This window comes from Vulpes vulpes, chromosome 5 (assembly GCF_048418805.1).
Source record: "Vulpes vulpes isolate BD-2025 chromosome 5, VulVul3, whole genome shotgun sequence".
Taxonomy (NCBI): Eukaryota; Metazoa; Chordata; class Mammalia; order Carnivora; family Canidae; genus Vulpes; species Vulpes vulpes.
Window position 1 is genome coordinate 70,280,554 of NC_132784.1, and position 12,027 is coordinate 70,292,580.

The following is a 12,027-nucleotide window of genomic DNA, read 5'->3' on the forward strand; positions in this document are numbered from 1 at the left end:
GGAGGCGCAGAGTTGGGGTGGGGAAGGGGCTGCCAGAGCCGGGTCTCAGCCAGCAGATGGGAGCTGGGTGTGGTCTGGGGTCCTAGATGGGTGGAGGGGACCCCGGTGCCCACCAGACCCACACACATCTTCCTAGCACACACACCCTTCCCCTGCGAACCGGCCCTGGGGGGCCCCCTGAGAAACCCGAGCAGGCCGCTGCCTCTTAGTTTCCTCTGGTCACCTCAGCAGCTCATGCCCTTTCTAGGGCCTCAGGGCGCCTGCTGGTCTCAACTGTTGCTGGTGCCCACATTCCCTGCCTCTTTGGGAAGAGGAAAAGTGAGACTGAGGCCGGAAATAACCCTGCCCTGAAGTGGCCCTTGGGGACACCTGTCCCCACCACAAGGCTTGGCAACCCATGTCACCCTCCTGCCTTCTGGCCTTGCCCCCTCCCTGGGCTGGGTACAGGGGGTCCCCGATTCCTCTTGGGGTGCAGGCCGTGGGGAGGGCCATGGGGAACAGCTCGTGGAGTGGCGGGAACCGTGTGGCGGCCCAGGCGCGGTGGCAGCCCCATGCCATGTGTGGCGTGTGATAGCTCCATCCTGGAGGCCTTGGCCCCACTCATCTCCTGCTAAAGTTCCTCACTTTCAACTACTTTCTGCTTCCCGTGTTTGCTTTCCTTGATCCCCGGCGGGCGGCTGGGGAGCCTGCCCCGTGCCACTTGGCTCCTTTGGAGAAGCGCTTCCTGGAACACTTGGCACCATGCTGCCTGGCCTCTCCTGCCCCCTTGCTGGCACCCTACGGGGCGGCAGCTCCGGAGGCCCTGGGGGGCGGACCAGAGCACCTGCCTGTTTTGCCCAGAGACCCCCATCAGAAGGAACAAAAGCGTGTCTGTTCTTCTTCTCGTGGGGAAGGCAGAGTGACAGGTGGTTTCATTGGGGAATTCTGCTGTGTTCTCCTTACCAGCTCTGTGGCCTCATGCCAACCCGGCCCCTCTCTGGGCCTCGGTTTCCCTGTCTGTCATGCGGGCCAGTAGGGCACAGATGCTGGGACTGGCCATCCTTCTCTCCAACGCCTGCTCGTGGCCCCTGCTCATGACCCCCTGCCCATAGGGACCCAGCTCCACACCATCTTCTCATCCTCCCTGTCACCTGTGGCCCTTCCAGCCTGTGTGCCCACACCCCAGCACCCACCTTTGCCCCATTCTTTCTCACTGGTGCCCTCAGGCCACCCCCTAGGGTGGGCACACAGTGGGTGTTTACAGGGAACAGGACCATGACCTCCCCCTGCCCACAGCAGCCAGGGGTCAAGGCATTGGAGTGGGAGGGAAGGGGGGTATTGGAGGTTTCCCGGGGGGAAACCCCCATGAGCCCCCATGACTCATTTGTGCCCATTGGATGGCAGGAGCTGGAGGGGAGAGCAGAAGGCAGGTTGGGTCGTGTCCACTCTGGGACATTTAGGTCCACCCCAGTACACCTCGCAGTGGGGGACCCGGCTGTCTCATACCCGAATCTGGGCAGCGAGTGGGTGCAGGAGTCCACTCCAAATGCCTGGAGGCTAGTAGGGGTGGAATTCGGGTAGAGCCCAGGATGCCGGCACAGATGCACATGCTTGGGAGCAGGCAGGCCAGCATACACAGGACCGTAGGAACCAGTGGCCCACCGGGAGGCCGAGGCTTTCCGCCCATGTGACCTCTGCTGCTGTCCTCTTCAGCATCTATCCTGGGCGGCTGCTGGGCCCCCGGAGCGACCAGTGTTCCTGCCTCTCCCTCAGGGTCTGCAGACCTACACCCCCAGTGAACATGAGCAGAGTAGGCAGGGGCTCCAAGCTCCAGGACCCTGATTCCTGCTGGGCTTCCCCCCAGAAATATGCCTTTTGGCTGAAGAAGGCAGCCTGGGGAGATGGAGCCCCTTGGGTCTCAGGGAGTCCTTGGCAGCCTGCACACATGCCGACCCCATACACACCAATGCCCAGAAGGAGCCAGTGCCAGGGTGTGGGGGGCCCTGCACACAAGCATCTTGTGTGTTCAATCACACTGGCCTTGTCACCTGGGGGACATCTTCTGGTTCTGCCCCAGTGTAGGGGCAGCATCTGGGGCCTTTCCCACTCTTTATGCCGCCTGGTTGGGAGGCTCCAGCTACCAAGGCAGCCGAAGGTGAGAGCAGCCTGGGAGTGGGGAGCCAGGATGGCAGGGGGTGCCCAGGGGGTGCCCAGGGGCTCTTCACCCCCACGTTCCCATTGCAGGCTCCTGCTTGCGGCCTCTTGGATGCCCCGACTATCAGGAGTGGGTTTTAGGGAGCGGCTTCTGTGCACAGCCTTGTTGGGAACGGGGGGTGCAGCTCGGGGAGGGTGGGGGAGGCCCCATGTGCGTGGCAGTGCCGGCAGCCCAGCCGTGGGAGGGGTCCCTGTCTGGAAGGCACATAAGGAAAAATGGAGCCTGGAACTTTTTTCTTAAAAAAAAAAAAAAAATTAAAAAGCAAACTTGTTTTAAAAGGGGAAAGATTAATGTCCTCCTTGCTTTCCTACACTTGGTCTGGGGCCAACGAGGTGGTTTCAGGAGAAAATTCTCTCCCTCTATTCAGTGTAACCAAACACGAGCCACGTTTGCAAATCACACGGGGACCTTCATGGCAGCGCTCAGGAGCCCCCGCCCCCGCCAGGCCAGAACAGACAGGCCTCTCATCCTCGGCCGGGGCCGGGGGCCGGGCTGGGGGCCGGGCAGCGGCGGGTCCTCCGGGGCCCCAGTGTCAGGAGGTGTCCAAGACGAGGGCGGAGGCTGCGGCCGGGAGCCGGGGGCCAGGGACCCGCAGGACCCCAAGGGCAGGACGGCAACCAGGCTCCCGGATCGAGTGAGCCGCCTTGACGTGGGGGGCCCCGACTGCCCTTGCCCTGGGATCCCTCGGCTCCCAGAACCTTCCAGCTGCCCAGCAGCTTGGAACAGCTGAGAAGCCTGGGTGGGAGGCAGGGTTCTGGGGGCCTCAGCCAGGCCAGGAAGCCCCAAATGTGCCTGGGCCTCTGCCTGGCTGTGGGCTCGCCCCCCAGCCCCCGCCAGTGCCTCCCAGCACCCTTCCCCACCCCGGCCCTGTTGCACCCCTGCCTCTCAGGGGACGAAGTGAGAAGCTGCCACAGCTCAGCCAGGGAACCAAGGCCAGTCCCTGGACCCACGGCCTTGTGGTCTTACCATGGCTCAGAATGATGTGGCACATGGGGACAGGAATCCTGCTTGCGGGAGGGGTGGCTCTCGTCCCGCCCCCTCCACTGAGACCCTGGTTTCTGCCCACTGGACTCTTTGGCCCCAATCCTTGCTTCCTTGAGGATGTACGCAGGTTCACATGTGCACAGATGTGTGCATACACACACATGCACAGACACGCACACTTGTGTGCACACACGCACATCCGCACGCAAATGTACAGATGCACAGATGCTGACTCTTCTTTCCAGACGTGTAGCCCTTGCAAGCACGGTCAGGAAGGAATAAATCTTCAAGGCTTGCAACCTCCCTGAACCCCTTCTCACCACTGCTCTGCATACCCTTGAGGGCTTCTCAGACTGGGGCGGGTGAGGGGGTGGGGAGCCTCAGTCAGAGTGCAGAAAGGAGGCAGCAATCCTCCCAAGACACAGGCAGACCCAGCTGGGGAGATAGGACAGAACCGGAATCTGGTCCCCAACCCCAAGAAAAGGCTTGCCGGAACTCCCCCCGGGGGACTGGGGCCAGCAGCCAGCTCCCAGCGCCTTGGGAAGCCTTGGAGAGGTGGTCCCTCTGCCTGCTGGCCCACCCTGGGAAGGACATTCTTGGAGTCCAGGGGCCAGGACCCCTGGGCAGGCCTGCCCTGCGGTTGCATGGAGCGGAGGCTGGGACACCTCCTCCTGCCTGGAGCTGGCTGTCTGGACACAGACCAAGGATGCTGGTATCTGACACGGACGGTGGAAAATGAGACAGAGATGGGGCACGTGGGGAGGGCAGGACTCCACAAACACCCCCCACTGCGGCAGGGGAACAGTATTGGCAAAGGCAGCCAAAGCAGGTAGCAGGACTGGGGGTGGGGGGCTGACCTGGGGCCCATCTCAGGGCCCAGTGTGGGGGGCCCGGAGCCAGAGTGGCCAGAGACAGAAGGGCAGCAAAGGCCTGGGTGTGAAGTGATGACAGCCAGCGTGGGTGTCGGCCGCTCCCTCCAAGCACCCCATGCTCCCTGCAGCCCAAGGCTCCTCCGGCCAGAAGGCAGGGTGCCAGTGTCACTTGTAGGGCAGAGCTGGGTGCTGAGTGGTAAGACCAGAGCCCCAGACCCAGCCAGCAGGGGCCATGTAAGGCCAGGGTGGGTCTGAGCCACCCCCGAGGTCCGACCCCTAGCACCCACCCTGTAATGGTGCCCCTCGAAGTTCAGTGCAGCAGAGCATGCTGGGAGTGTCAGCCCCTGGGGTGATTTCCTTGTCTGCTCAAGCTCATTCACTCCAGCTGCTTCTTCTCCATCGCTGAGGGGTGCGGAGCTGTGGAAGGGGGACCCTTGGAGCAGGCCCAGCCAGCCCTCTGGGAGACAGAGGCAGAGGACACTCCAAAGGGGCTCTGGGCGTGGGGAGGGTCGCAGAGGTGGGCGAGCGCCAGAGGCCCCACCATGAACCCTCTCCACTTTCGAGTTCAGCAGGGCAGGGGTGCAGGTGGCCAGTGGCTCACGGCGGTGGCTTGAAAGCCAGTCGTGGGGGCACCATTTACGCTAGGGCGATCGGCAGTCTAGGAACCCTGGCCCCACACCCCGCGGGGAGCTGGGTGCTCACACTACCCCCCAGCCCCATGAGAGCCACACCCACACCAGAAACTTCCTGCTTCTGCCCAATGGCTCTGGACCACGGCAGTCCTTGTGAGCCGATGTTCCCGAAAACCAGAAACTGGCAACTCTTCCCCAGAACTTTACTAAGGGGAAAATACTCACTCCTCGTCAGACAAGGATAGGAGACCTGACCCTCGGGAGGCCACCTGCCTCCTCCGCTGACACGGGCTGGGCCCGGAACACTCCATAAAAGTGGCTCAGGGCTGCAGCAGCCCCCAGGGCATCCCTTGGACCTGCCACTCTCTGGCAGGCGCCTGCTGGCCCGCTGCGTGGATTAGGTAACAGCGCATTCCATCGGCCCTTCTCTCAACAGAAGAATCTTAATAGGAAATTCACCTTAAAAGGTGATCAGTGTCTTCCCAGGGCCACTTTCGGCGAGATGGAGCAGGTCAGAGCAGGGAAAACAAGGCTTAATCCCCAGAGCTTTCCTGTGGGGCTTTGCGGAGGAGACTGTACGGCTCAGGACCCAGCCCCCCACCACCCGCCTCCCCTCCCACGCCTTCCCCCACCCCTGTCCCAGCATGTCCACCGTCGGGGTGGGGGGGCTCGGGGCCACGGCCCCAAATACACGAGGGCGGCCACATGGAGGACTGGGACACAGGCTGGACCAAAGGGCTTCCCTTTGGCACCTGCAGGCCTGACATCCTTCCCCATGGCCAGATGCCCCACAGTCGGACAAGGAAGCTGGGGCTCCAAGTGAAGAGCCATGTGCCACGTGGAGGGGAGACGTTGGGAGAGCCACAGTACGGTGGGCCCTCTGTTCGGGGAGCAGGCCCAGGAGCCGCAGTTGGGGGCCAGAGGGCAGCTGTGTTCTCTGTTCTCCCCCTGCCCCCCTGGGGCGCTGGCCGGGGGCGCATGGAGTGCGGTGCCCCCCCAGTCCTGGAGTGTCTTGCCGGTAGACAATGGGCAGTACCCTCTCCTTGGGTGCCCGGGACAGCCAGCCCCCTCCCCTGGCCACTCCCACCAGAGTGTGGAGGGGCATGCTGCAAATGTCATTATTACCAGGAGCCATTTATAGGGTGCACTTTGTACGCATACAGGGTTTACAATCCCTTTTATTAGTCATAAAAAGGGAAGGGGAGGAGGCCACAGCCCTGTGGGAACTGGAGCCGCAGTCACCTCCTCCACTGGCATGAGTCCCCGGCCTCTGGGTCCCAAAGAATGGGGCATGGGTAGCCAGCTGCAGAGACGTACCCGCATGGAGGGTGATGAGGGACCAAGGAGAGCCCGATGGGCTTTAGCTTTTGGGGGCAGAGGCTGAGACCCAGAGTCAGGGCTTTGTGAGGAGTCCTCCCTTCTGATCCTCCTTCCCAGCGCATGGAGCCCCCAGGCCACTGTCTCACCTCCCTGCACCTGTGCCTGCCGTGGATGGCACCCTTGATCCCCAGGGGCACTCTGAAAAGAGAGGCAGAATGGGTATTGACTGCAGGCAGTTTCCAACCCGGCCCCTCACTCTTGGTCTTCCTTCTCCTAAGGCCTCACCCCGAATCAAAGCAGGGAAAGGAGCCTGCCTCCTAAGCCACTCCCCATAATCCTGTTGGAAGCCACCAGCCTCTGTGGACACTGACTTGGGAACCAGAGCTGGGGTCAGTTCCTGGGGTTTCAAGGCTCCAGGAGCCCTTGGGAGGCAGGTCGGGGCTGGTGGAGGCAGGACAAAGTGCCTGGCACTCCCTCCACCCCAACCTGACCTGTGGAAAGCCCCCGGCAGGGGGACCGGGATCTGGGTGGCAGCAGGATGCAGGTGGGGGAGGGGGATCAGTCTCAGGGGCTGGCTGAGGCCTGGGCGTCCCTGAAGTGGCTGGGGGTCCCTGGCGGAGACCCTCAGGGGTGCGTGATCCAGGCGGGCCTGAGGGGCACCTCTATCCTTCCACTGAAGGAGGAAAGAACAAGCTGACCAGGCTCCGGGGAGCTCTAGGTGGATGCAGAAAAGGAGATGCTCACACGCCGGAACAGTGAAGGAGGTCCGTGCAGAGGAGCCTGGAGTGGTTCAAGATTTGGGGTCTGGGCCAAGTCCCCCCCTCCAGAGGTGGTGAGCCCTGGCGTCTCCAGGGCCCCGGGCTGCCCTCGGGGTCTTCACAGGCCCTCACACTGGAGGTGCCAGCACATCCCTCCTGGGCCCTGCTGGCCTCCCGCGTGGCCCCGGCCACCTCCCCTGCACGTGCCTGCTGCCCCTCAAGGCTTGGTGGCCCGCTGCGGCCTCAGCTCAGGCCTCCTCCTGCAGACTGAGACCCTTTCTCAGCCGCTGCCATCTGACAGACACTGCTTCCCCCCTCAGATTGGGGCCTCTCTGGGGCAGGGGGCTGCCTCCCCTTGGCGGGGGGGCCTCTGGCCAGGCAGGAGGGGCTGCGACTTCCGCGTCTGCCCAGAGGCGCCCGGCGGGCGGCCCCCCCAGACCAGAGGTTCCCGGAGCCAAGGCGCTGCCTCCCCCACCACCGTGGAAAGTTGGCCTAATCAATGAGGCCGCACGCTAAATAAATCACTCGAGGGGCTTAGAGCAGTGTTTTTGCAGCGGCTGTAATAATAATATTAATAACAATGCCCCTCAGAAACCTGGCAGAGGCTGCACTTGCGGGCGGGGTGGGGGCGGGGGCCATGCTGGTGCCCCTGCCCCCGGCCTCTGCCCACCCACTAGGCCCCGAGGCCACCCAGGGCCTCCTGGGGGGCTTTGACCCAGTCCCCACCCAGGTGGCACACATGTTGGGGAGGTGGGGGCAGCTGGAAGACCCCCAGAGATACCCTGGCCAGAGGGGGCCAGAGGGGGCCAGAGACAATGGGTGGAGGGGGAATGAGGGAAGGACATGGTACAGGGGTGCCTGGGGAAGAGTGGGAATGGGAGCCCGAGACCATCCAGGTTGGTCTAGGCTTAGCCCCTCACTTCTGAGGACCTGTGTCCCCCCCGCCCAGCCCTGACTGGTTTCCCACACACACCCCGAGCGAGGGCCCAGGGAGAGGTCCCATTCTTGATCATCCACGTGTTCTGGACATCTGCGTGTTCTGTTCGTCCACGACCGTCCCCATGATCCCAGGCTGAGTGTGGTGAGTGGGCACCGAAGCTCTCCCCTGGGTTGGGATCAGATGGGCAGATGGGAGGCGAAGACCCCGACCCAGGTGGGTGCAGTGTTGCAGTGGGAGCTGGCCAGTGGGCTGGCATAGTCCTGGGGCTCCGGAGCAGTGGAGGGAGGGGGTACTGAGCATGACCCTCTCTCTGAGAAGTGTCTGGACAGAGCGGCCAGGTGCCCCATGGGTGCTCGGATGGCCCCAGGCCTGTGCCAGGGCTGGGGTGAGGAGCCCCATGGTGGGTGTCCCGGCTCTAGTCCCTTGTTCCCTGGCACCCTGTCTCCTGGAAGCCGCCCCTCCCCCATGGGGGTCTCCTCACTTGACTTCGTTTCATCCTCACTTTCTGAAAGAGGAACCCTGCCCACCCTCCCCACCTTGGGCTCAGCCCCCACGACCTGGAACCAAGACAAGGGGTCCTGCCCAGGTTCAGATCTTGAGGCCACACATTTAAGCCATGTTCTGGGGTCCCAGGGAAGGGGGTGGAGGGTCTCCATCTTGCACTCTCTGCCACTGGGTCCATCCCTTGGTTCTGGGGGCCAAGAGGGCCGGCTGGTTGTGGGCAGGAAGAGCAAGGCCTGCTTGCTAGGTGGGGTACAGAGAAAATTGTGCCCGGGACCTGGACAGACCTGGGTGGTCCAGTGGTGGCAGCAGGAGGGGCGGCCCCTGAGGCTTGGGGAGACTCTTGCCGCAGTGCTGCTGGAAAGGTCCTCAGAAAGGCTGCCCCATCTTCCCAGGCTTCTGGGAGGGAAGAAGGACCCCTGTGTGGGGCTTTGGAGCAAAGACAGAGAAGACTAGAGGTCCCAGTGTGTCCCATGCCTGGCCCAGGGGGGCACAGAGGACATCCTATGGGGGTCTCCAGGGACAGGTAGGAGCCGACCCGCTGTCCAAGCCCTGCCCAGTGGCCAGCTCTGCTCCCCGGAGCTACAGACGAGAAGGCCAGGGGGCCACTCCCTGCCCCACCTCTGCCCAGCTGGTCCTGTCGGGGTCCTGGCTCTCGAGGTCTCTCCTAGCTGTGTTCCCTGTGAGGACCTGGTGGCTTCCGGTCATGGGGGGCAGCGTGGGGCACCCCTGCCAAGCTGTCGGGCTGGAGACCACAGGCCACCAGGGTAGCAGGTTCCTTGGAGACAGTCCTGAGAAGAGAGAGGCCTGAGGGCAGAAGAAGACGGTAGAGGTAGGGTACTTGCAGGGTCACTGGGGACCAGGTGTGGTCGGAGGGACCATGGGCAGCAGGTCTGGGGAACAGGGAGGGAGTGAGGGTGGACCCTCAAGCTTCAGGCTGGTTGAGTACGAGGGGCCCAGGCTTTGTTTTATTTGGGAGGCTGATTTCTGGGGACCTGGGAGCCAGGGGTTGGGGGCACCAGAGGGTGACTTTGGGGGATCCTCTGAGGGGAGGGCCACCTGTACAGAGTGCTGTTCTGGGAGTCAGTGACTGGTGCTGGGGGCTGGCGGTCAGGATGTCAAAGCCTCTCCTGAGTTCAAAGATGTCAGAGTAAAGGCCGTGGGCCCCCTGCCCTCCATTTAACCTCGACCCCTCGACTTCCCTTCCTCGACAGGGAAGTAAAGGAGGAAAATAAAGCTCCTGCCCCTCAGTCTTCTGACTGGGGAGAGGGAGAAGGTCCCAGCTGGGCTTCTGAGGTGGCCCCTGCTGCTTGGGACAGGGACAGAAGACACCCAGTGTCCCGCTCCATCCCCACCCCCACATAGACAGCAGGAGCGGTGGTTTGCAACTCAAGCTCCACCACGTGAAAAATGAATTCCTTGTTTTATGATGAGAAGGGGGAGGGGCATGGAGAGGGAGGGAGAGAGGGTGGACAGAGGGAGGGGGAAGGGAGAGGGAGGGAGAGAGGGTGGACAGAGGGAGGGGGAAGGGAGAGGGAGGGGAGGAGGGAGGGGGAGAAGACGGGTTTTATCATTCTCCTTTCTCCTGGTTTTAAGGCCCCCCACCCAGGCAGGGCCACACCCCAGCCCCAGCCTGGATGCCCACCCCAGGCCTGGGGCCCAGCCAGGCAGGAAGAAGGGGGAGGGGAGGAGGGGCAAGGGGTGAATCGACACTGGCTACGGGCCCAACCAGCAGTCAAAGGCCGAAGTGGAGGAAATCCATAAGGAGAGCTGGGCTAGGGGGTGGATGGCCAGGGTCCTAGCTCTCCGCTGGGGAAGGGGCCACCCTGTTCCAGAGATGGAGGCTGGAGGAGAGAGGGTGGGGTGCAGTGTGGGGTCTTCTGGGTAGAGCACCAGGCCCTAAAGTGGACTGGGTTGCCCAGTGTTGCCGGCTTGGTCAAGCTACTCCAGGCCTGAGGACCATCCTTTCTTGATACAAGGACCACGGGCCTGACAGGTGGGCAGAGGGACCTTCTAAGGGGAAGTTGGGCCCCGTGGGCCCTCATACCAGCACCCTTGGAGCTGAGGAGGACCCAGCAGTCCACACCAGATGCCCCACCAGGATGGGGTCCAAGCCAGAGCCCTCTGCTGGCACCCTATAGCCCTAGGCCACGTGGGTACCCCGAGCTGCACCTACATAGACCCAGGTGCTGCCCACCGGCCTTCGGGTAGGGCCTGAGCTGAGGACTGGCCAGCCTGAACAGGCCAAAGCCGGCAGACCCCCAACAGGAGCTCCCAAAGGCCCCTCAGTCCCCATGGTGGGAACCTGGCTCCCTGTGCTGCCCGGGGCTCCCTGCAACCAGGGCACCTTCCCAGGCAGGGCTGGGCCTCACATTCCGGCAGACACTCTGGCCAAGTGACTTGCCCTGAAGGCTGGGCTCCCAGGGCACACGCAGATAATGCCGCTCAAGGCCCCTGCCCCTGACCCCAGGCCTTCCCACTGGCCCAGCAGCTCCGTGCTGAGAAATGCCACCTGAGTGATCGCTCAGGGGAACCATGGGCAGTGCTGACCGATGCCCGAGCAGTTGCTGGGAGCGCACAAGAGGGCAGCCTGCACTCTGGACCCTGGAACAGAGCCGGGCGTCCCCCCGCACAGCCAGGGTGTGCACAAGATAGAGGCAGGCAGGCTGAGAAGACACTCAAGGGCTGCCCCGTGGGAATGGCTGGGGCAGCCCAGGTTCTGGGGGTCCCAGGGAAAGGTGTGCCCCAAGCCAGGAAGGCTGGCCTTTCTCCTTCTGTTTGGAGGGCACTGGACCCCGGGGCGGAGGTTTTGGGTACCTTGAAGACACACGTTGTAGGGAGAGTTCCCCAGGGCCTGGCCTGCTTCCTGTGCATCCCAAGTCTTCTTTGAGAAGGGGTGTGCCCTCTGTAACACCCCAAAACAGGCATGGAAGAGTCAAGGAGACATGTGGGTGACGGAGGGGAGCTGGGACCCCACAGTGCTCCCAGACAGCCCCAGACGGCAGTGCCAAGGGAGGTGCTGCATGAGGGCCAGACAGCTTCAAAGGGCACCCTGCAAATCCACCTGCGAATCCGAACCTCATCGGTATGGGGCAGTGGGGGTGGGGGGTGCTGGCCCACCATGGCTGGCCCCTCTGGTGGAAGGAGAAAGAAGGGGGAGGATAGGGAGGGGTCCCCAAGGGGCCCGAGCCCAACCTGCTTCTCTGCCAGAAGATCCCAGGCTCGTTAGGCCAGCCCGTGCCCTTTGGCACGTCCCTGTGGGACCTCCCCGGGGTTCCTTCTGATGGGCAGCCTTGCTCAGTGCATGATCCTGAAAGCCCACAGCCAGGAGGCTCCTCTGGAGAGCAAGCTTATCTCAGAAAACAAGTTCCCTGGCCACTGTCCTGCCCTTAGAGGATGAGGAGGCTGGGGCCCCGAGGGGTGGCAGGAGGTGTCAGGGGAAAGAACAAGCCATCTTCTTCCCTTGGCCCAGCTGAATGAGGTAGGCCAGGGTTTCGGTGGGGGCGCTGGGAGGGTGAACAGGATGGTGGTGGGTGGCTGAGCCCCGGCCCCAGGACGGCAGGCTCCTCCTTGGACCCATCAGTGCCCCTGGAAAGCAGCCCCAGGCTTGGCCCCAGTCGGGCCTTCCTCCCTGAAGAGATGCCCTGGGTCCTGGAAGAACTGTGGGGCCAGAGGGGCCAGGAAGAGGGGGCAAGTGGCCTCTGCTCTTCCCACTGGCCCCTCCTGCTGCCAACGTCTAGTGAGTACCAGGCAGGCCCCGCCAAAGTGCCTGTGGTGGCCTGGGATGAAGGACAGCCGGGCTCCCCTCCAGCACCCCCCAGGGGTT